The following is a 22174-nucleotide window of genomic DNA, read 5'->3' on the forward strand; positions in this document are numbered from 1 at the left end:
ATGAACACAGGACTTAGGAAACTTCTGCGTTTTCAGCCCCAAAGTGGATCAGCTGCTGTTTCCTCCTGCTTCAAGTAAGCTCGCGTCCTCCCTTGATTTTGTAATTCACTGTCTATGGTTCCAAGGGCCATACACCCTTTTCCCTTGTTCAAAAAACAGCGTCCAGCTGTCAAGGACACGTCCAGCTGTTTTCATTTGCCGGAGTTTGTAGGGGTCCCCTACTGGAGCTGCTGGACGAAGATGGATGGATGGATGGAAGCAACCCTGTTCATTAGCTCGTTGTATTCTTGCAAGACGGGGTTCTCTGTAGAAGGCGCGGTAGCTTAGTGGTTAAAGTGCCTGCCTTGTAAACAGGAGATCTTGGGTTCAAATCCCAGAAGTGCCTGCTATGCATATGATTCATGATTCTTAACAGGTGTAACAAAGTTACCAGTTGCCTTATTTACCAGAGCACAAAAGTGACATGTGATGTTGTCTTATAATATAATAATAATAATACATTTTATTTATAATGCCCTTTACATTTCACAAGGAAATCTCAAAGGGCTACAGTTAATAGGGAGTTAAAGACAGTTTCCAGAGTACGATAACAATTTACAAGCAATAATAAAACACCATAGAACTAAAATTAAAACAGTGACTGTTTAAAAGGCCTTTTGAAATAATAGTGTCTTTAGGCCCTTCTTAAAAATCTCCACAGTTTGTGGGGCCCTCAGGGACTCTGGGAGGGCGTTCCAGAACCGAGGGGCGACTGCCTGGAAAGCCCTGTCTCCCATTGTGGACAGTTTAGTCCTAGGTTGGAGCAGGCGATAGGTGGAGATGGAGGAGCGGAGGTTTCGTATAACATTATAACATTATATGTGGCTGAAAACAGTCTATACCAGTGGAGTGGAATGCTGGCTTTAATAGGTGCAGGTGGGCTGCACGCTGTTAGGTCAGCCATTTTGTGAATCACTGGTTTAGACTTCCACCGATGACACTCATCAAGTGTGCAGGTGATGACGGATGGCCTCGCACCCTCTCACCCATCTCACTCCGGACACAAACTATTCCAGCTTCTCTCCTCTGGTAGGCGCTACAGAGCACTTTACACCAAAACCAACAGAGTCAGGACCAATTTCTTACCACAAGCCATCACTCTGATGAAATATTTGGACCGCTCTTTGATGGCTTCTGAATGAGAGTAAATTTGTTGTTTTGTTTGTGAGTAGTACTCAAGGGGGTGCTGTGGCTTAGCTGGTTAAAGTGCCTGTCTAGTAAACAGGAGATCCAGGGTTCCAGTCCCTGCAGCACCTTGTTGTTGCAGTCATTACCTCTGTTTGCATCCCATCATCATGTCTACCCAATCCCCATGTTACTCATTAAGCCCTGGTAGCAAATGAAAAAGGCATGTTACATTTACACAGAAACACTACATCGACACAGACTTAAGATGATACATGAAAACACATGAAATTCAGAGCAATGCAAGTTTAAGCTAGTTCATTCATCATGTTTTGTGGTCCTGTTTATAGAAACTACATCCTGTTATATCGCGTGATCATACATGAATTCACGAGATCCCGTGGGTCCTTGTGACTTCAGTGGTCCGTCATGGCCTGCAACAAATCCGGACCTGGTGGGTGTTGACGGACTGCGGATCACGGAACAGACACGAAGCGGAGTGGATCCGCAGTTGGTGGAAGTCAGGGTAAGGCCCCCTGCACACAATAACTTGTTAATTGTTAATCTGGACTGGTTTGGAAATGAATCAGATCATCTAAAGGGGGTGGAAGGGGTGTCATTCATGCTTTTATCACTGTTCGGCTGGATTATTGTAACTCTCTATATATGGCCTACCCCAGAAATCTTTAATTCGGCTCCAGCTTGTCCAAAACGCAGCTGCTCGCCTTTTAACTAAAACAAAAAAACAGGAACATATAACACCAGTCCTGGCCTCCCTCCACTGGCTACCTGTCCGTTACAGGATAGATTTTAAGATCTTGTTGCTTGTTTTTAAGGCCTTAAATGGTTTGGCGCCATCTTACCTGGCTGATCTCTTATGCCACCATTCTCCAGTCAGAACGCTGAGGTCGTCAAACCAGCTGCTCTTGGACGTCCCAAGATCGAAGCTAAAAAACAAGGGCGATAGAGCCTTCGCAGTGGGCGCCCCCACCCTATGGAACAACCTCCCCATGCATATTAAAGCGGCACAGTCCGTACAAACATTTAAATCACTGCTTAAGACGCACCTGTTTGCTGTGGCTTTTAACCCTCGTTAACTTGGATTGAGATATTTTAAAGTGTTGTTTGTCTCCCTGTGATGTATTTTGGTTGGAGTGATTTTTACACTTGTTATTTGTGTATTTGATACTTACCCTGTTCAGCACTTTGGTCAACTGCTGTTGTTTTTAAATGTGCTATAGAAATAAAATTGACATTGACATTGACATTGGATTAACTACCCACATTACACCTGAAATACCTTCAAGATTTGAATGATCCTTTGGAACTGAATGACAGAGAAATTTATTTTTATAAGTCTTTTATTTCATATTTCTCTGTAGTAGTGTCTTAAAATATTATAACTTTCATGCTTATTATGTATATATTCATATCTTGCTTGTCATATATTCTTACATGCTTATTATATATATCTTTAATGCTTATTATATGCACATTTAACAATACTGTGTTTCTCTTTGCTCTCCCTCTTTTTCTGTGTTGCTGCTGTTTCTTACAAGAGGTCGTAAATGTCTCACTGTTGAATATCACAAGCAGTAAATATCTTAGCTTTGGAGGTCACTCAGAGTACACTTCGCCCTAGCGACCTGCACTTTGCCCTGGTTTTTCTCAACGTAGGCATAGCCCAAATAACAGATGTCCTTGTTTCAACAATTGTGAATAAAGAGACAGAGCTGCAGAGAAATCGCTGAAGTTCCACCAGAGCCTTGCTGCAGATAGGAGGCTCTTCGCGTGACCTTCCCTCTTGCAATTGTCTATCAAACTGCTAATTTGCCGTCTGAGTCTCTTTTCTTGCTTGACCGTGTTTATTTAGTAAGTTAAAGTGTTATGAACCTGACATTTTCTGGTGCCGAAACCCGGGAGTCAACAGCTGAGAGGACCAGGACCGCGCTCTATCAAGGCCGGAGAATCTGTTAACAGCCGTCCACCTTTTGTGGGACGGGGCCATAGGTTGATCCGGCGCTGCCCTGCTCTTTTCGGTGACGACTTCCACGGTCAAGGAGCGAACAGACACGGGTGAGTGATGCAGTTTTTATGCTTCTGAGTGGACACACGTTCTACTGCAGGAAAGGTGCACAGGGGGCCTGGGGGCCTGGGGTCCCGTTATTGCAAAGCTAAGTGAAAGTATCATTGATGTTTATTCTTACGGTCTGGGACCATGTTGAGTAATATATTCTGTTGCCTGGGGCCAGATATAAAGCTTGAAGTAAGTGTAAAGTTGGTGTTTATTTTCGGTCTGGGACACAGCTGAGGCGATAACAGGGAAATATCAGTTGATATTTTCAATGCGACATTTTTCCCCGAGCGGGGAAACGGGAATGTCTAGAGGCCATTCTGAATAATTTCAGAAGTTCGGCAGGGTGATCACATGCTTTATTGATAGCGCTATCTTGTGATTCTGTTTGTTTGTTGTTCTGTGAATTAGTTTTGTGTTTTTACTGTTTTGTGTTTTTTGCTGTGACGCTATGTGTGTTGATTCATAGCGGGTTACTGTTTTGTGTTGTCTGATACGCTATGTGTGTTGATTCATAGCGAGTTGTTGTGTTGTTTGTGACCATTTACTATTTGTTTGAAAACAATAAGGTTGGTACTGCACAGCGGTTTATTGTGATAACTTGTGGTTCTTTGTGGGATTTTGCTTAGACCAAGGCAACAGGTTGGTGCAGTGCAGCTTTTATTGTGGGATTTGAGTTGTGAAGTAAATTTGGGAGGAGATATGGGTCAGAAACAGAGTGTAAAAGTCCCTAAAGATGTGAACTTTATGGAAAAAATCTTCCCGGGAAGCATAGAATTTGTGAAAGAATGGGTAGATGAGTATGGTTTTGATGGAAAGCACAGATAAGCGTCTGTGAATGGTTTACTAGAGCAGGCAGGCACAGAGATTGAGAGAAAGAAAAAAGAGAAAGAATTAAAAAAAGGACCAGCTACAAAATGTGCTATAAAAGACAAAATTCCAGGTACAGAATGTACTGTAAAAGACAAAGGTCCAGGTATAGATAAAAAAAATAATATAAAACTATTATTTTTATATTAATATTTTTATATAATATAAAAAAATTAAAAAGGGTCAGGAACCACGGAGGGCTCGCTGATCCCACTCTGAAGTCCAAACGAAAAGGAAGCAATTTCAAACAGCGGGGGTAAGTTGCAGTTTCATTTAAGTTGAAGTTTTGCCTATAAACAATTTGAATTGGATATTGAGACACTTTGTGGGACAGAGATTGGCCGTGGTTCCACTGAGGGTAGTCGGTGAAAGTCTATCTTTTGTTTTGGGAAATTTTGGGTTGTGTGTGTACAAAACAGGAGAAAAAGGTTTTTTGTTGTCACCCAGATTGTTTGGTATGACAGAGAAAAAGAGCCAATTGACATCATTGCATCCAATACGGACTAGAACGGGGTGACGAATAGATTTCAAAATCATACAGATAAACAGACATCATAGCTGCTTATCAGGATTTTCATCGAAAAGAAATCTATCACAGATAAACAGTCATTGTAGCTTAAATGGAGTTACAGCTGTTTGCAGGTTTTCCCGCAAAGTTTACCGAGAACTAAACTAGGCCGTATAGTGACGATTATACGTAAAAGAAGTACTTCGGCTGCTTGTTAACTATTTTTGGAAATGTATAACAAGAGCACAAAATCACACGTTTCTTCAGGGCCGGTAGTGGATGGAATGATGACGAACCATGGTCCGCAGGCTTTAGAATGCTTGGTTTATTAGGACAACAAAACACAGGTTTCCTGAACATGGTTCTTTAAGTTACAGGTAAACTTCCAAATCCTGCTAAAACAGGATTTAGACGAAAAAGAAAAATTATTGAGAGGGGGAAAGACGATTAGCACCCAAGATCTGATTCAAATAGAAAAAAAAACAAAGAATGTTTTAGTCAGTGGATGAAAGAAGCCACTCGTAGGGAAAGGAAACAGATAACAAAACTAGTTACTAAGGAGGAAACAGGTAATGCTGTTGAAACACAGAAAGGAGATATAAACACTGTCACTAATGCATTTTCCCTCTATCCGAGTCTTAAAGATGGCGATCAGCTGCTCAAACCACCACCTTACCCTCCTCCAACATCCAGGCCGAAGGGAGAAACACCGTCCGTGTCTCCCCCGGAAGCAAGAACCAGAAGTGGAACAGATCCCACACAGCCCCCACCTCGCTGCACGCTCTCTCTCTACAAGCAGCCACGGCCTCTCCCCCACCTACATCTGACATTAACAGCAGCATCAGGTACGGTCATCCAATGCAACAAATCAGCGGAACAAGCTGAAAAGAAGAAAAATAACTTTGACAGTGTCAACATTGGCTTGAGAGGGGGGGGGCAAAAGCAAAGGCGAAGCGAGAGGAAAGGCAGAGGGCGAGGTGGAGGGCAAAGGCCAGCAGTGGACCGAGACACATGTCTCAACTGTGGAGGAAGAGGTCACTGGGCAGACGAATGCCCATCCCCAAAACAAGAAGGGGAACGACAACCGAGGGGTCCCCCAGCTGGGTATCACACCTACAGCCAGCAACGGGCGGACGAAAGGGAGGAGGGGAACGGGAGTGGTGGAGAGTCTGAGCCAGTCTGCACCGGATAAGGGAAGTGAAAATGCAAAAAACACACTAACTAATCTGCTTGCAATGAAGTAAAAGCTTTCACAGCTACAGCCCATAAACATCACACTCTTCCACACACGATAGGGAGAATTCTAGACGCAATATTGTCACCTAGGGAAAGAAAAACTTGTAGAAGGTGTTTCTACTTATGCAATGTTTTTATCTGAGGTGTATGAATTGGCTACTACGATCTTAAAGGTGTAAGGGAAGGGATGTAGAGTTTTTGGTTTATTTCGGTTTACAAATTATGTGCAAATTATGTTCAAAAATCTTTATTTGGCAAATCAAAAGCTTCCTAGTAGAGTAGTTCTTTAAAGGGGTGCAAGTGGAGCTATTGTTCCAGAAATTTTTATCTCCAATGGATGTGTGTACATAGGGATCTAAATGACTCAGAGCAGGAGAGAAGGGAAAAATGGTTTTGCTCTCTCCTGTGTCCAGTGAATTTGTTAGGTAGGGATCTAATGTTCGGAAGAGGAGTATTTCAAACTCCTACAGGTCTCAAGGTTGTGAGATTAGAAGTCACTGCCAGTCTGACTATGTTTTCACATACACACACACACACATCTTAGCTGATTTTTTCAGTGGTATATCTCTCTCTGGGTCAGGCTGCAGGCCTGTTGCATGAGGCCAGAGATGTGATTTAACCCCTTGCTGACTTCATGTCAGAACTAAACTTACATTCCACTTATTTTGTCTCATCAGAAACAGAGGACGTTTGTTGAAGATTTTTTTCAAGGAAGATACAGATGAGCTTGAGTGTGCTTACATACTTGCTTGAATATAGATGTGCAGTAGAAGTAACCTTGATAAGAAGAGAATGTTTTTCAGAATCTAGCACTCATAAGCTCATATCTCTCTTTTGTCTAACCTTCCACAGATCAGTGGAGAAACTTGGGACACTTTGTCCTAGACTGTGACCAGCTGACTGACTGGACTGAAACCGTGGAGGGGGACGTTCACACCTCCCTTTCCACGGGAGTTTATCGGAAGCTCCTGTCACACAGTGACCACCGCGCGCAGTGTGTTCCAGCGGAAAGAAGCTGAAACACACACACACACACACACACACACACATTTTTTGATTAAGCTGTGAATATTTCCCCCACAGAGATCTCACCATTGCTGTCCCAAGTGCAGACGCACCTGTGGGAAGCGCATAAATGTGATAAATCTCATAACAATTGTCAGCCTGATGTCATCAAACCGCGCACAGACTTCAGGCCCAAAAATTATCAGTAGCCTCTGAAACAAGATGAAATCCGACCGGTCTTTAACTCTCTATTGAAAGCAGGAGTTATTGTGCCATGTCGCACGCCTATTTTCCCTGTCAAGAAAATTCGTGATAAGGGGAAACCGCTCAAATGGCGTTTTGTTCAGGACCTCAAAAGCAGTAAATGCAGTGGTCCACGCACGTGCACCTAACGTACTACACCGTACACTAGGCTATTCTTCAAGGAATTCCAGGGGGGCACAATATTTTTCTGTTGTTTGTTTGTCTATTGTTTTTTTTCAGTGTTCCAGTGGACAAAGACAGCCAATTCTGGTTTGCATTCCTGTTGGATGGTAAGGCATACATTTTCACACGTTTAGGACAAGTATTTGTTGACAGTCCAACGGTCTATAACGAAGCTCTGAGAGAGAGAGCCTTGACAGATTAACTATTACACGATTAAATTTTTAGTGTCACCTGGCAGCAGAGGGGCACAAAGCAAAAACATGCAAGAAAACTTCCCCAGACTGAGAAGGATGTATGGCTGTTAGATGGTGCAACTTGTGTTAGGGGCCTGTATCAGAGAGATGACGGGCCCTGCTTACCTAAGAATTGGTAGCTAAGATGAGCCATGGCGGGGGCCATGTCTCAAATGGGAGGAACAGAAGGTGTTTCACACCTTCAAAGGTTTAAATTCTTACTTAAAATTTTTTTTCAATAATAATGATAATCCACAGGGAAATGTGAGATCTAAATGGGTAATAATAGCATGGGCAGGGCCATGTGCCAAAGGGGCAAGGGCTATTATTGTTAATGACAACATGGTCTTCGCAACATTTGCATAAAGGGTAAATTTTGTAAAGCGGGCATTTGAGCATATCATGATGAAATTTGTTGATCTCACACCGTCAGAGGGGAAAAAGTCGGTTGTCAAGAGATAGCCGCACGTTAAGAACAAAACTACGTACTAGGAATGAGGGTAAGAACGCGCAGTAACCTCCGTTTGAGACCCTTTTTGGCAGACCACCCTGTGTGAGGGTTAGAAGCTTCTAGAGCTTCTGGGCTCTGTGTGAGCATGAGATGTTAGAGTAGGGTGTACAACTGTCTTCTGCTCTCTCTGACGTAAGACTCCAGGTTTCTGCTGCCTTGCCCCACCCAGCTGGAGGACCGCTCCACACGCTGCAGCCAGGAGATTTCGTGGTCGAGAGAAACTTCAGGAGGAAGAACTGGCAGTCCAAACACTGGCAAGGTCTCTCCCAGGTTCTTCTGGTCACCCACAGCAGTGAAGGTTGCTGAAGAGGACGACGCGGGTCCACGCATCACACTGCAAGAGGGTTCCAGTACCGGAGGACAAGCCAGTCCCGCCAGACGCCCGGAAATCCGTGACCTGATGTGAGGCGTTCTGTGTCACCAACGTTGCAACACAACACACACCAGAAATGAGGCAGTGGTAAAGACTGACTCCGACGGTGTGTCACGTGCTGGTGGACGAACCTCTGACACCAGAAGAAGTCCACGATACCAGCACCACAGCAGTACTGCACCGCCCAGCCACCCACACACACACACACACAGCACTTTCCTGAAGGGCACAGCACTCGCTGTGACGATGGAAGAACACAGGAAGAGAAAGACATGGTGTAGGACATAAATGTATTCTTGTTTTCTGTTTTCTGTCTGTGGTTGTGGGGGTGCATTTATTAACCAGATATGATAGAGCTAAATCTGACCAATGTAATGAATGTGGCCCAAAGCAATATGATGATATATTAAACCAACTGTAAACAAACTTTTGACCTTATCTTGGCCAAAAGGGCGGCCGCTCCTAAGGGAGGGTCGAGAAGGAATTTTCCCTTTCAGAAGAAAAGGTTTTCGCCTTCTCCTTGATGTACAACCTTCCTGTGAGTACATGTGATGATGTGATTATTGAAAACCATAAACTGGACAGATAATTGCTGATGTTTGTTAAATGTACAACAGGAGGGAAATGACAGAGAAATTTATTTTTATAAGTCTTTTATTTCATATTTCTCTGTAGTAGTGTCTTAAAATATTATAACTTTCATGCTTATTATATATATCTTTAATGCTTATTATATGCACATTTAACAATACTGTGTTTCTCTTTGCTCTCCCTCTTTTTCTGTGTTGCTGCTGTTTCTTACAAGAGGTCGTAAATGTCTCACTGTTGAATATCACAAGCAGTAAATATCTTAGCTTTGGAGGTCACTCAGAGTACACTTCGCCCTAGCGACCTGCACTTTGCCCTGGTTTTTCTCAACGTAGGCATAGCCCAAATAACAGATGTCCTTGTTTCAACAATTGTGAATAAAGAGACAGAGCTGCAGAGAAATCGCTGAAGTTCCACCAGAGCCTTGCTGCAGATAGGAGGCTCTTCGCGTGACCTTCCCTCTTGCAATTGTCTATCAAACTGCTAATTTGCCGTCTGAGTCTCTTTTCTTGCTTGACCGTGTTTATTTAGTAAGTTAAAGTGTTATGAACCTGACACTGTCCAAGTTTGCCATGATCATTGTGTTTGATATGTCCGATTCAGTTTGTATGCAGTAACCTTATGTAGGCCTAATTTGCTCTTGATTCATTCCTTCTTCAAACTTATCCAGCTCGGTGATGTCCCTGATGAGAACCACTTTCGCTGCCTCATGCGTAGACCCATGAAGTTTGATGTAAATCTTACAATTTTTTGCCCATGTTGCCTGGATCTTGTTTTGTGTTCAAAGTACGCATGCTTTCGACATCTGCATTTTTCTTGGTGAATTGTTCATTGATGTAAACTTGGGTGCCTTTTAATTTCCTTCCTTGTCTGAGGAGTGCTGACTTTTTCTTTCTGTTGGTGAACCGGATTATTACCAATGGAGTGGCCGTTTTGTTTTTGCTCGGCAGAGTATGACAATCTTCAATGTTCTCGCTATCAACATAAATGCCTTTCTGTCCAAAAATCGAATCACCTGTTGTTCCAGCATGTCCTTCTCCTCCTCGGTAGCTTTACTCGTCCTAGCAGTGGTGTATCAAGCGTGGCATAGCTCCGGTGTCTGGTTCTCAGGCCGCTGATAATCACATTGTATTATTAAATACATATACAGTTCTGGAGACATAATGAAACAGTAACCTTGACCTTTGACCTCCCAAATCAAAATCAGTTCATCCGCCACTCAAAATGTGGTTATGTATGCCATATTTAAAGTGCTTCCCTCTAGGCGTTCAGAGATATTGCATTCACAAGAATCGGATGGACAGACATGAGGACACAGTCACCTTGACATTTTACCTTTGACCTCCAAAATCTCATCAATTGATTTGGGAGTTCATGTGAATGTTTTTGCAAACTTTGAAGAAACACAAACATGGGCGTTGTGACAAGATGGTGCTGTCTATCGTTGTTTCTGAAATCAACAATACCTTCCAAAGTTGAATAGCTATTGCGTACCCGGTAATATTAGAGAAGAGCTCTCGTTGGCACTGTAGGCGGACAATTTAGAAAATTAAGTTACTTTACACTTTAAACTGTTCCATCTCCTCTGAATCACCATCTGCAAATTTTCGAGCCTCATTGGCATGCCAACCACCATCTACAGTAGGTAAATCACTGGCTAGCTATGCATGAGTACCTCATACCTTTTACCAGGTTCAGGTGGTTAATAGTTATGTTCAAATGAAGCTTCATTAAGCTTTCTGAACAATGTTCTTCATTTTCTGAACGCATTCACCCAGTAGTGTTTTATTATTGGTTGTGCATCTGTGATTGTCCTAGAGGTCTCTCAGTCCAGCACCTCTCCCGCTCATCTTTGTTAGTTTTACACTGTCCAGCATAAATCACTGACACCATACCTCACACTCATCCATGCAGACACACTCACCTCTGACTAAACTGACTACCACCATCATTGAATTATCATTTCTTTTGTTGTGGTCATATTCTTGCGTTTCCTTCAACCTTTGCACACGGTCTTTTGTCCTTTTCATGGGGTCACGAAAAAATATCTAGGGTCGATCTTAGCCTCTGTGTGAGTACATAGGTCTCCACGTACATTCTTCCAATCCTTACAATTACTTTTATAGCCTCGTTGGCGCAGCAGGCAGCGCGTCAGTCTCATAATCTGAAGGTCGTGAGTTCAACCCTCACACGGGGCAGGTGTTTTAAAAACTAAAAAAATACTACTGAAGCTAAAAATGCAGTAACAGGTGGATGAACACTGACACAAGCACATGAATGGAAGTTGTACTTCTATTGTTATGTCTGACATTGAGTCCCTAGTTGACCCAGTCCAAACCATCACGGTAAGCCTCACTGGGTGTCCAATCTAAAATGATAAGAGGAAGCTTGGTAGACTTCTTACTGATGTTTCTATCTGTACTCACTATGCCCTTTTTTTAAAGCACCAGCCAATCACAAGTGTTATATGTGAATAATCAATGTGTGAGTAATCAGGAAGCCATAAAGTGTTCCTTCAAAATGTGGATCACAGATTATCCAGACAATAGGTCTGAAGAGCAGAGTGGAGCAGCGGAAGCGTGCTGGGCCCATAACCCAGAGGTCGATGGATCGAAACCATCCTCTGCTAATTGCCATGCTTTGTGACTGGACTGTACTGGACACCTGATAACATTTACCAACACCTCTGTTGCTGCAAGTGTCTGAAGTTATATATCTCCATCTGCTGAAAAGTACACTCTTAATGGTATGTCAGGTTATTTCATCCATAAACACAAAACAATAAATATACTACAATACTGTAAATAGATAAATAGAAACTGTAAATCATGTACATTTAAAGTGCTTGTTGTGTTGTCCGATTTTCTGAGGTATTAAAAAGGGGGCATACCGCTTAGTTTGTGTTACAGGAGGTCTTGGGCTGAATCTCATTTCTCTATCTCACCCCTTCCCCTTGGTTTTGCGGGTTCACGCGAAACCTAGTGCTGTCCCAATACTCTTTTTGAACAAGGGGTAAGGGGTGTATGGCCCTTGGAACCATAGACAGTGAAATACAAAATCAAGGGAGGACGCGAGCTTACTTGAAACAGGAGGAAACAGCAGCTGATTCACTTTGGGGCTGAAAGCGAGCAGAAGTTTCTTAAATCATGTGTTCATGTTGTACCCATTCATTATTGCATTGGTACTGAATTACTGTAATCATTTGTAATTAATTCTTGTTCATGCACTTGGTTGGCACTTGGTTTTGATACAAGACACTGATGAAATGTGTGTGTGTGTGTGTGTGTGGGGGGGGGAGGGGGGGGTTACTGGCCAACAGGCATCAGACTTGTCAGGAATATCAGAACAGCTCTAGTTAATTTGTTTGTAGTCTTGTGTGTATTTTTTTTAGTTTTACACATTTGAGTGCCTTTTTATGTGTGTGACATGTTAGTTATGGTTCTAATGGTTGATAACGGTTTGTTAATATAATATATATTTTTTAATGTTTTTGCCTATTATGTTTAATTTATCACCAATAAAGACAGATTTTTGTTAACAAAATTTTTCTGAACACCAATGACATTCAAAACGGTGATAACTGAAACAGATATACACACACACCATGTAGACAGAGTGTATATGTATGTATACATGATACATGTGTATACAAATATGTATTGCAAACAGACCTAAGTACTACACAGATAAGAACATCTGCCTCTGCAACACCAAAGTGAACATAAAATAACTATAAAATATATAAATATGTACATGCATATGTCACTGTTGTCAAAACCTACACAGTCAACAGACAGAGACGGCATCTTGGAAGTTTGTGATTAATACTGTATGATGATGTCACCAAGTGGTGTCCCATTTTATAGGGGTATGTTTTCACCCCTACCCTACCCCCTACCTAGCTCAGTGGTAGAGCTCATGCTTTACATGTATGAGGACCTGGCATCTCCAGCAGGTATTATGGTAGAGTCTTTAAAAGAGTTGCAGAAGATATTACCTCCTGTGGTAATCTGCCTGGTAGGGTTATAGAACGTAGTGGTAGACTAAGACCTCCTGTGGTAATCTGACTGGTAGACAGCACAACAAGCACGTTAAACATACATGTTTTACTTGCTATTTTACAGTGTTTATGTACTTGTACTGTGGTATATGTATTGTGTTATGCTGCAGTTTTTATGGGTGTTACATATTATGAGCATTGTAGTTTCCATTTTTATGGAAGAAATAAACTTGACATGCCATTAAGTTTACTCTTCAACAGGTGGAGACATTTCACTTCAGACACTTAACAGATGCTTGTTAACAGCCTGGTCATAGACTTAATGCAAATACAAAGCATAGGAAGTAGCAGAGGATGGTTTCGGTCCATCGACCTCTGGGTTATGGGCCCAGCACGCTTCCGCTGCGCCACTCTGCTCTGCATGGCTCAAACAAAAGAAATAGTAATTAACTATGATTTTAGACGCGCCGAAAGCGGGACTAATGGGCGACGCAAACTTCTACACAATTCAGTGTAATAATAATCTAATTCAGAGCAAAATACCGTAGGGTGCCTGCCACGTCCACACGTGGTGCTGCTCCTCGGTGAATGAGACACTACTCTTGGAGAGAGAAGCTCCGATTTCTCCTGTTGCCAGAGTCTTAAAGCAAAAACCATTTTATCTCGTAAGAGACTTGTTGTTCTTGCACATAACCGTGTTCCTGTTGCTCCTCACACAGAGAGTGAAATCACATTAGTAAATGTCTGGTCTTGACATGTTTACAACTTGATCGTGTTTTTCAGCATATTATTTAGGTAGTTTGTTTCCCCATCCTGTATATATTCAAATATTTGTTCTTTTAATCCTATTATTATTATTTTTTCATGTAAATTGTACGTATGTTTCATTTATATTTTTAGTCTGTACTGTGTGACTGTTGTACGCTGCTGTAACACTATAATTTCCCTTTTTTTTGGATCAATAAATATCTATCTATCTATCTATCTATCTATCTATCTATCTATCTATCTATCTATCTATCTATCTATCAAACTCATCGAAGCAGAAGCAAAAATCCAAATGTCACATTCCTTGCTAGGTCTACACAATGTTGTGATGTTAAAACGTAATTTCATTCCTCTTTGGTGTTGCATTGAGATAACAAATAGCTACATTTGTGTAAAGTAATCAACAGGCTTCATGTCCGTGTTGAGTAGGGGGGGAAATGTAATGCCTACCCCTAAGTTTTTTCTTCTTCTAATATTTATCATGAAACGAGGAAGCGATTTAGAGCCCCAATTAAACAGAAAGTGAGAAAAACAGCAGTGAGAGAAACAAATCAAGGGACTGGAGAGCAGGAAGAGGGAGAGCCAGAGGAGTTCTGGGAGTTTGGAGAGAGGGCATGTGATGAAAGGGAGGGATCTGACACAAAGAGGGATATTCCAGAGGGTGAGGAGGAGGATGAAGAATAGGGTGAAGAGCATGAAAAAGTGTGTCCTTAAAATGGTGCTTTCTGCTGGAAAATTCTTTTTTTGTGTCAATACGGCTCTGTTTCTTTTTTTAAAGTACGTATTTGGCCTACATTTTGAAATGCATGCAGGTATACATGCATACAGTGGTAAGCATGCGTTTAGGAACCCATGCTGAAGTTGACTTAAAAGAGGAATTAAAAAAAATCATCTTTTAGAAATTGATCTTAATGCCTTAATTTAATAAAAAGGAAAAAGCCAACCTTTAAGTATACCAAATGCATTGTCCAGCGATGGTGGTATAGTGGTGAGCATAGCAGTGGTTTTCGTTGTGTGGTTACTTGCTTTACTTGTCACGAAGTAACCAGAAAGGTTACTTGCCCAACCCAATTGGAAAAAATATTAGATCTCTGTTATAGTACAAACAAGGGAGCGTATCAATCAATCAAGCTGCCTCCACGAGGATCCACAGATACAGGCAGTGAACTACAATTTGCAATTTGTTTAAAGTTTATGAACATTTGAGCAAAACATATACAGTGCTGCTTTTCAGGTTGTTGTGGCCGAGTGGTTAAGGCGATGGACTAGAAATCCATTGGGGTCTCCCCTTGCAGGTTCAAATCCTGCCGACAATGAGAGGCATTCTTTAAGAGTGGCAGCAAACAAATGACACCTCACATTATACCAAATTGCAGATGTGCCTTCACAAACAATATTGTGTTATCTCATAGGTACTGGAAGCCACCAATGTGTTTCTTGTCTGTGTTACAAGATTTGCAGTGAACGTTGTATTGTCCACTGGTGTGTTACTTTTTGACTATGATTTATACCATAGCAGTGCAATTATTTTGCCCAGGTTTGATTTCCATCCACCGCAGTTGCATTTACAGGTTTTGAAGCCATGTACAACATTAACATTACATGTTTTACCCAGGTTTCTTCTTTTATTCAGTGATATTTCAATATCCTTGTGGGAGTCATCCCAAAAGGATTAAGTCTAAGTCTATCTCAGGAAAAAGAAAAAAAAAAATCTGAAAATCTTCAGGGGATGTAGCTATTGTCCTTTACCTTGCGAAGGTTTTTTTTTCCAATAACATTTATGAGCATACCGTTAGTTACGGTGCCTGTGTTTGTCATGATGTGGAGAACTGGTACTTGCATGTAGTGTGGCCGAGCGGTCTAAGGCGCTGGGTTAAGGTTTCAGTCTCTCTGGAGGTGTGGGTTCAAATCACACCACTGCCATCTACATTTATTACACAGCTGGAAGCCAACCAATGTGGTCTCTTACAGCTGTATCAATGGGCTGAACTTGGTGAAGTAACTAGAATCATCCATCAATCACCTTGCTGAGATTATTCCTTGTTAACCTGAGGTTCAACAATTGGTGAAACCTTCCGTTCCAGCACTTTGGAGTAGAAAATCAACAAATAATTGTGATTAATCGTGATCTCCATGTTGATCAAAGTATTTGTCGTTATCATTTTGGCCATAATCATGCAGCTCAAAGAGATTTTATCAAACCAGGTTGGGCAAGTAACCTTTCTGCTGACTTCCTGTAAAAAAACGCAATTAACACAACTCAAAGAAAGCTACTGCAATGGCAGGGAATCAAACCCAGGTCAACTGCTTGGAAGGCAGCTTTGCTCACCACTATACCACCATCACTGGACAGCACTTTTTCACTTCAAATCTTGTAATACATCTGGGTATTGAGCCTGGAACTGCGCTCTATCACTGAAAGCACCGCCAGGGGGGGTCCTGTGTTATCAAAATCAAAGGAACGGGAAGCTCGTATGACAGTGTTAGCTACCTTCGATGGCTCAGTTGGTACAGCGGAGGACTGTAGAGGCATAAAGCTGAAATCCTTAGGTTGCTGGTTCAACTCCGGCTCGAAGGAGAAGTTTTTTCCAGAGTTTTCCTTCCAGGATCAATCAAGTATTTCTGATTGTGATGTAGAGATGGACAGACAACCCAAAAGCATAATACTTCTTGCCGGGACATAACATGAAACAAAAAAAAGAGGTGTGGTAGATATGAGCGCAGAAATCCCTTTACGACAGGCTTTACGTGATATTCATGAAACGTTCGTATCACACCAATCAGAGCGTAAGAATGATCGTACATTGATAAATGCAGCGGCTGGAAAGCGACTTGATTTTGCCACTAAGAAGTGATAGTAGTATTGTGATGAATTTGCCTCGCGCGTGACACTCTTTTCCATCATATTCAATAACTAAACCAGATTATTCAATCCATTCCTCTACTTGTATGCAAAGTAGTCTCATCCAGGACCTATTGCACCCTAAGCGAGAATCATAAACCTAGACCAATGAACAAGGAGAGTCATGTCCTGCTCATTGTTCCTCATATCTTTTCCCAGTTTTTTTCTATTGCGTGCAGTTGAAGCAGGATATGAAAATTGCCAACATGCTGTACTACAATTGTGCTGGCTCCTAATCTGGGTTAATTTAACAATAAACTGGATTTTAAAGTACAGATTAGGGTTGTAACAGCACCTTGCTTCAGGGCTCGTCCGGGAGTTGAACCCGGGACCTCTCGCACCCGAAGCGAGAATCATACCCCTAGACCAACGAGCCACATAAACATAGCTTATTAGCAATTTCCCATCAAGTAAATGTGACCAGTCAGTGACTCGAAAGCCAACCGTTTAGAAGTTAGTTTGGCATGTAGTGTTTTTATGGCTCCACTGCCAGATTGAGCTTTCTGATTATATTGGACTAAAGACTACTTTTGAAGCAAAACATTTTACCAAGATTGGAACTTGAATTTTTTTGGTCAAAAGTGACAGCAGATAAGCCTAGTTTCCACCATTTATTGGACGACAGACTACTTTTGTCAAAATTAGAAATTGAATATTGGTAAAAAAGAAATGCAGTTTGAAAGAGGAAATGCAGCTTGGATTTGTCACTGACTTGAAAGACTATGGTCAGGTAGATTGGCATGGGGTCTTTTCACGGCTCCACTGCCCGATTCAACTTTCCGATCTCTTTTGACAACAGGAAGAATTTGATACAAAATATTTTTACCAAAACAAAGACTTGATTTTGTCAGTAAAAAGTGATAGTATAATATAACAGCTCTCCACATGACACACACAGGGACCGTGACTAACATTACGTTTGTTAATATCACCAGACATAAGGCCACGTGGGTTATCTTTGGGCTGCTCTATGGTCTTCTGCAAAAGAATAAATCCCAGAGTTGGCTCTCTCCAGATTATTTAAAAAAAAACATCCCTGGGTGGACTTGAACCACCATCCTTTCGGTTAACAGCCGACTGCGCTGACCTATTGCGCCACAGAAACTGCGCCTGTCTAATGTTTTATGACCTGGATCTCGATCTTTAAGCCACAAGCATTTGCTTTATGGCTTTTTGAGGTTGAGCTGCACATGTATGCTTATCAGGCTGTTTTCCTGTTACTCAGAAATTGGGGAAGCTGACTCATGTGGAAATGGAAAAGCTGGACGTGCATTGTATTGTTCTTACATGTCAATTGGATTCTGACTTTCGATTCAAATATTTGGCATCCAAGAAAATTTCGGATCTGATGATGTATCAGTCATTGTGCTGGTGGTTTCTTGGTCACAGCAACAAGCTTGATCATTGACATACAGTTGCACGCCACGTATCACAAAACTGTTGGGTGGGGCCTTATGTATTTGCTTGTATTACATCAAGTGACATGCATACCAATGACTGCAAAGATTAATATGTATATGGTTTGCAGAACTGTACCTTCTGATAGACATAAGACCACTTGGGTTATCTTGGGGCTGCTCTATGGTCTTCTGCAGAAGTGTAAAGACCAGATTTGGCTCTCTCCATGTTATTTAAGCAGCAAAGATCCCTGGGTGGACTTGAACCACCATCCTTTCAGTTAACATCCGACTGCGCTGACCTATTGCGCCACAGAGACTGCGCCTGGCTGAGGGTTTATGAGCGGGAACTCGATCTTTAAGCCACAAGCATTTGCTTTATGGCTGTCTGTTAAAACATGAACAGAGACAACTTCTCTTTGTTGAAGCATTATTACAATCAAGCATCAGGATATACATGGGGGGGGGGGGGGGGCTCTGCCATGGCTGTGTGTGGTAATACAAGAAATACATAACATTGTAAAGGCTACCATACACAAGGCATAGGAATCATATATGCTAGTAAATAATAACAATAAACCCAATATCAATTACATTATCTTAATGAGCAAGGACATTTAACAATAGCAAACAAACAAACTAAGCGGTGTGCTCTCTCTTTTATACCTCAGACTATCAGAAAGCACGACAAGCACTTTAAATGCACATGTTTTACAGTCTCTATTTTACTGTATTTATGTACTTAAACTGTGTTTTATAGTATTATGCTCCAGTTTTTAGAGGTGTTACAGCAAGTATGAGCACTGTAGTTTCCATTTTTATAGATGAAATAAACTGGACATGCTATTAGGTTTACTCTTCAGCAGATGGAAAACTTACATCCCAGACACTTGCTTTGCTAAACATCCACAGACTGGAAATATAGATAGACTATAGACTTAGTGCTGATACAAATGATGAGATTTAGCAGAGGATGGTTTCGATCCATCGACCTCTGGGTTATGGGCCCAGCACGCTTCCGCTGCGCCAAAGCTGGGGAACAATAGTCTGTAAGGGGGGGGGGGGAAGAAGAGGAAAAAGGGGAAGAGGGAGGGAAGAAGGAAAAAGAGGAAAAAGGAGGAAAAAAGAAGAAATGAGAGAAAAGATGAGAAAGATGCTAAATTACCCACAAAGTGTAAGAGTTGTATAGTTTCTATTAAGTCAGATTTTAATTTAATTGCTGAAATTGGAATGTTTCTGGGAAATAAGGGAAGTTTAACGTAGATTCAAAGGTCACAGGTTCGATCCCCACCTAGCACCAGATCTTAGGTTCAATCCCCACCTAGTGCCAGAAGATCCAGTTACACTGTCCACAACTTTATTGTTCTACTAAACAAGTTTTGGAGGAATAAGATATTAGTAAGGTTGGGAAACAATTTAAACAAATAATTTATAACGTTTAGATTGACTTTTGAACAATATATCTGTTTTTAGTACTGCATACATTTAGTAATCGTGCTATGTTTGGTCAAAATTAAAAGTTAGTCTTTATAATAAGTATTGTTTAGTAATAAATAATTTTCTTTTTCTTTAAACAATGTATGACAGGTAAAACCAAGCATTTTTACTTCTCTTTTCTCTAAAAGCAAGTTCATCAAAGTCATTTGCAGGGAAGTAGGGTGTATAAAGGCAAGTCATATGCTCAGCAGTGTGTACACTATAATTTGGAATAATATTGAAATGAAGCCAATTAATATAATACATGCCAACTTTATTACATTATTGATCTCAACAAAACAATATGTCTTTAGGTAACGAATAATATTGTTTAGCACAAGAAATGACTGACTATACAAAGGTTTTTACGCCAGGGAGGAAAATAAGAGAATCAACAAACTACTTCTGTACAAAGAGTAAAACACACATAACATATAAATCACAATACATCATAGTATTGTATGCATAGTAAAATCTAACTATTAATATTTTCTACCAAGATGAGTCGTCTTCTCTTGCGATTGCGGCAAAGCTGCCATTGAGCACAAAATGCGTTTTGATTGGTAGGAAATGGAGATGGGCGTTGCCAAGAGGAGGCGCTTTTTTGATTGGCGAGAAATGGATATGAAGTCTCTCAGGATTGGCAGAAAATGGAAGGGAGCTTTGGGTTTGATTGGTAAGAAAAGGAGATGAGAAAGTGGACAAATACGTTCCGGGTGGCGCCACTCTGCTCTGCTGTGCCATCACCGAGGCTGAAAAGTCTGTGATTCACCAGCTGCACCAGTGGGACCTAGTGGCAACCAACGTTCCATAGTAATCTGACTGGTAGGGTTATGGAGCGTGGTTGTAGACTGAGACCTCCTAAAAATGGTTCATTTCAGTGAACTAGACATATGCAAATTAAAATAGATATAATTAACCACGTTTAAACACGTCACAAGCTATCTTGAAGGTTACAATTTTTATCATTTAAAACAGAGATGTGATTGTTGCGTGGTTATTGTAAATAGGTAATGTTTGTGAAGTATGGAATGGTTTTAAACAGAATGATGGATTGTTGAATGCAGCAGTAGCATTAAAAGAACCGTAGTTTTAGATGTTAAAATGTGCACACAAGAAAGCTACGAGATTACTGTGGGGAAATGGAGAATGGCTAGGTTAACTGAAGATTCTAAAAATAGTAAAAAATGAATGAAACATATGAACATGTTAAAACATATACGGGCATTTAACATATACCTGCAGTCTCAGTCTTTGGATGGTATAGGTGGCTCACTCCAGGTAATTAAAGCAACAAACTTCACTGGGTGGACTTGAACCACCATCCTTTCAGTTAACAGCCGACTGCGCTGACCTATTGCGCCACAGGGACTGTGCCTCTCAGAGATTTTATGAGCGGGAGCTCGATCTTTAAGCCACAAGCATTTGCTTTATGGCTTTTTGAGGTTGAGCTGCACATGTATGCTTAATCAAAAAGGAAAGTCTTAAGCCTACTCTTACATGTGGAGATGGTGTCTGCCTCCTGAAAGCTGGAACCCTTCCACAGGAGAGGGGGGGATAACTGAACGCTCTGGCTCCGAGGGACTTTTGGAGACTCTAGGAACCAGGAGTAAAAAAGCATTCAGGTAGGTAAAGGTAGAAATGAGCTCTTTAAGATACAATGGTGCCTGAGTGTATAGCTTTGTAGGTGAGAAGAAGGATTTTAAATTCTATTCTGGATTACAGGAAGCCAATGCAGAGAGCTAACAAAGGTGATCTCTTTTCCTTTTCCTGTCAGACACGTGCTGCAGCATTCTGGATCAGCTGTAGGGTCCATGGACTTTTTCAAGCAGCCTGATAAACAAGAATTGCAGTAATCCAATGCATGAAACTAGTTTAAACTGCATCAATTTCAGACAGGATTTTCCTTGAATTCCTGAATGTGATACTGCACTATGGACACTGCGGTAGGTCCTGGCCACGTTTCACGTCAGGAATATTTTTAGTCTTTGCAGGTAAGTAGAGTTTAGTCAGCAGAGTTTAAATGTGCGAAATCAACGGTAACAAAGAAATGTGTTTCTGCCCTGTTTTGAACAGGGAACCCTTTTGCATGTGAGGCAAGTGTGATAAAGGCACATAGCACAGCAAAACTGATGAAAAAATATGTTTTGGCATGTTTGTGGGGAAATGCACCATTCTATTTTACTGTAAATTTTAAAATGCTGTTAGACATGTTATTTTTGACACAAAGAGATTTTAAACTGGATCAGTCACAGATGCTTTGTCATGATTTGAGTGAGAGCAATATGTAGTAAACTTAAATATATCTACATGAATTTACTGTGGTATCAATGCTAGAATAGTGCCACCTATCAGTTGATGTGCCAAAATCAAGCTTGGGCATTCCTCGTTACTGTAATGGACAGTATCTCCGCCTGTCAGCGGAGATTGGGCCTTGGCTCCGGCTGTGATAATGTATGTAAAATTACATTTTTTACAGCATTGAGTAATTGAGGAATGGCTCCTGGCAGACTTCGAAGGCAGGACATGACAGATTACACATCTGTCACATAGTCAGTTGTAGTCTTAAATACCAAGTCTCTTGCTGTTCCTGACTAGTTGGCCCCCCCCTGCTCTGCAATCGCTCCAGGTAAGTAGAAAGCA

The 22174-nt window shown here is 41.3% G+C and overlaps 4 non-coding genes across 4 annotated transcripts; 3 read left to right on the forward strand and 1 right to left on the reverse strand.

Annotated features, from left to right (window-relative positions):
- The first annotated feature begins 312 nt into the window (after window positions 1-312).
- On the forward strand, window positions 313-385 carry trnat-ugu (transfer RNA threonine (anticodon UGU)). Its single transcript has one exon. It is a non-coding gene; the product is annotated as a tRNA-Thr (tRNA).
- An 836-nt stretch (window positions 386-1221) lies between these two features.
- On the forward strand, window positions 1222-1295 carry trnat-agu (transfer RNA threonine (anticodon AGU)). Its single transcript has one exon. It is a non-coding gene; the product is annotated as a tRNA-Thr (tRNA).
- A 9818-nt stretch (window positions 1296-11113) lies between these two features.
- On the forward strand, window positions 11114-11186 carry trnam-cau (transfer RNA methionine (anticodon CAU)). Its single transcript has one exon. It is a non-coding gene; the product is annotated as a tRNA-Met (tRNA).
- Window positions 11187-16962: 5776 nt separating this feature from the next.
- trnap-cgg (transfer RNA proline (anticodon CGG)) lies at window positions 16963-17034 on the reverse strand. The gene has a single exon. It is a non-coding gene; the product is annotated as a tRNA-Pro (tRNA).
- Window positions 17035-22174: the final 5140 nt, after the last annotated feature.

This window comes from Etheostoma spectabile, unplaced genomic scaffold (genome assembly GCF_008692095.1).
Source record: "Etheostoma spectabile isolate EspeVRDwgs_2016 unplaced genomic scaffold, UIUC_Espe_1.0 scaffold00007530, whole genome shotgun sequence".
Taxonomy (NCBI): Eukaryota; Metazoa; Chordata; class Actinopteri; order Perciformes; family Percidae; genus Etheostoma; species Etheostoma spectabile.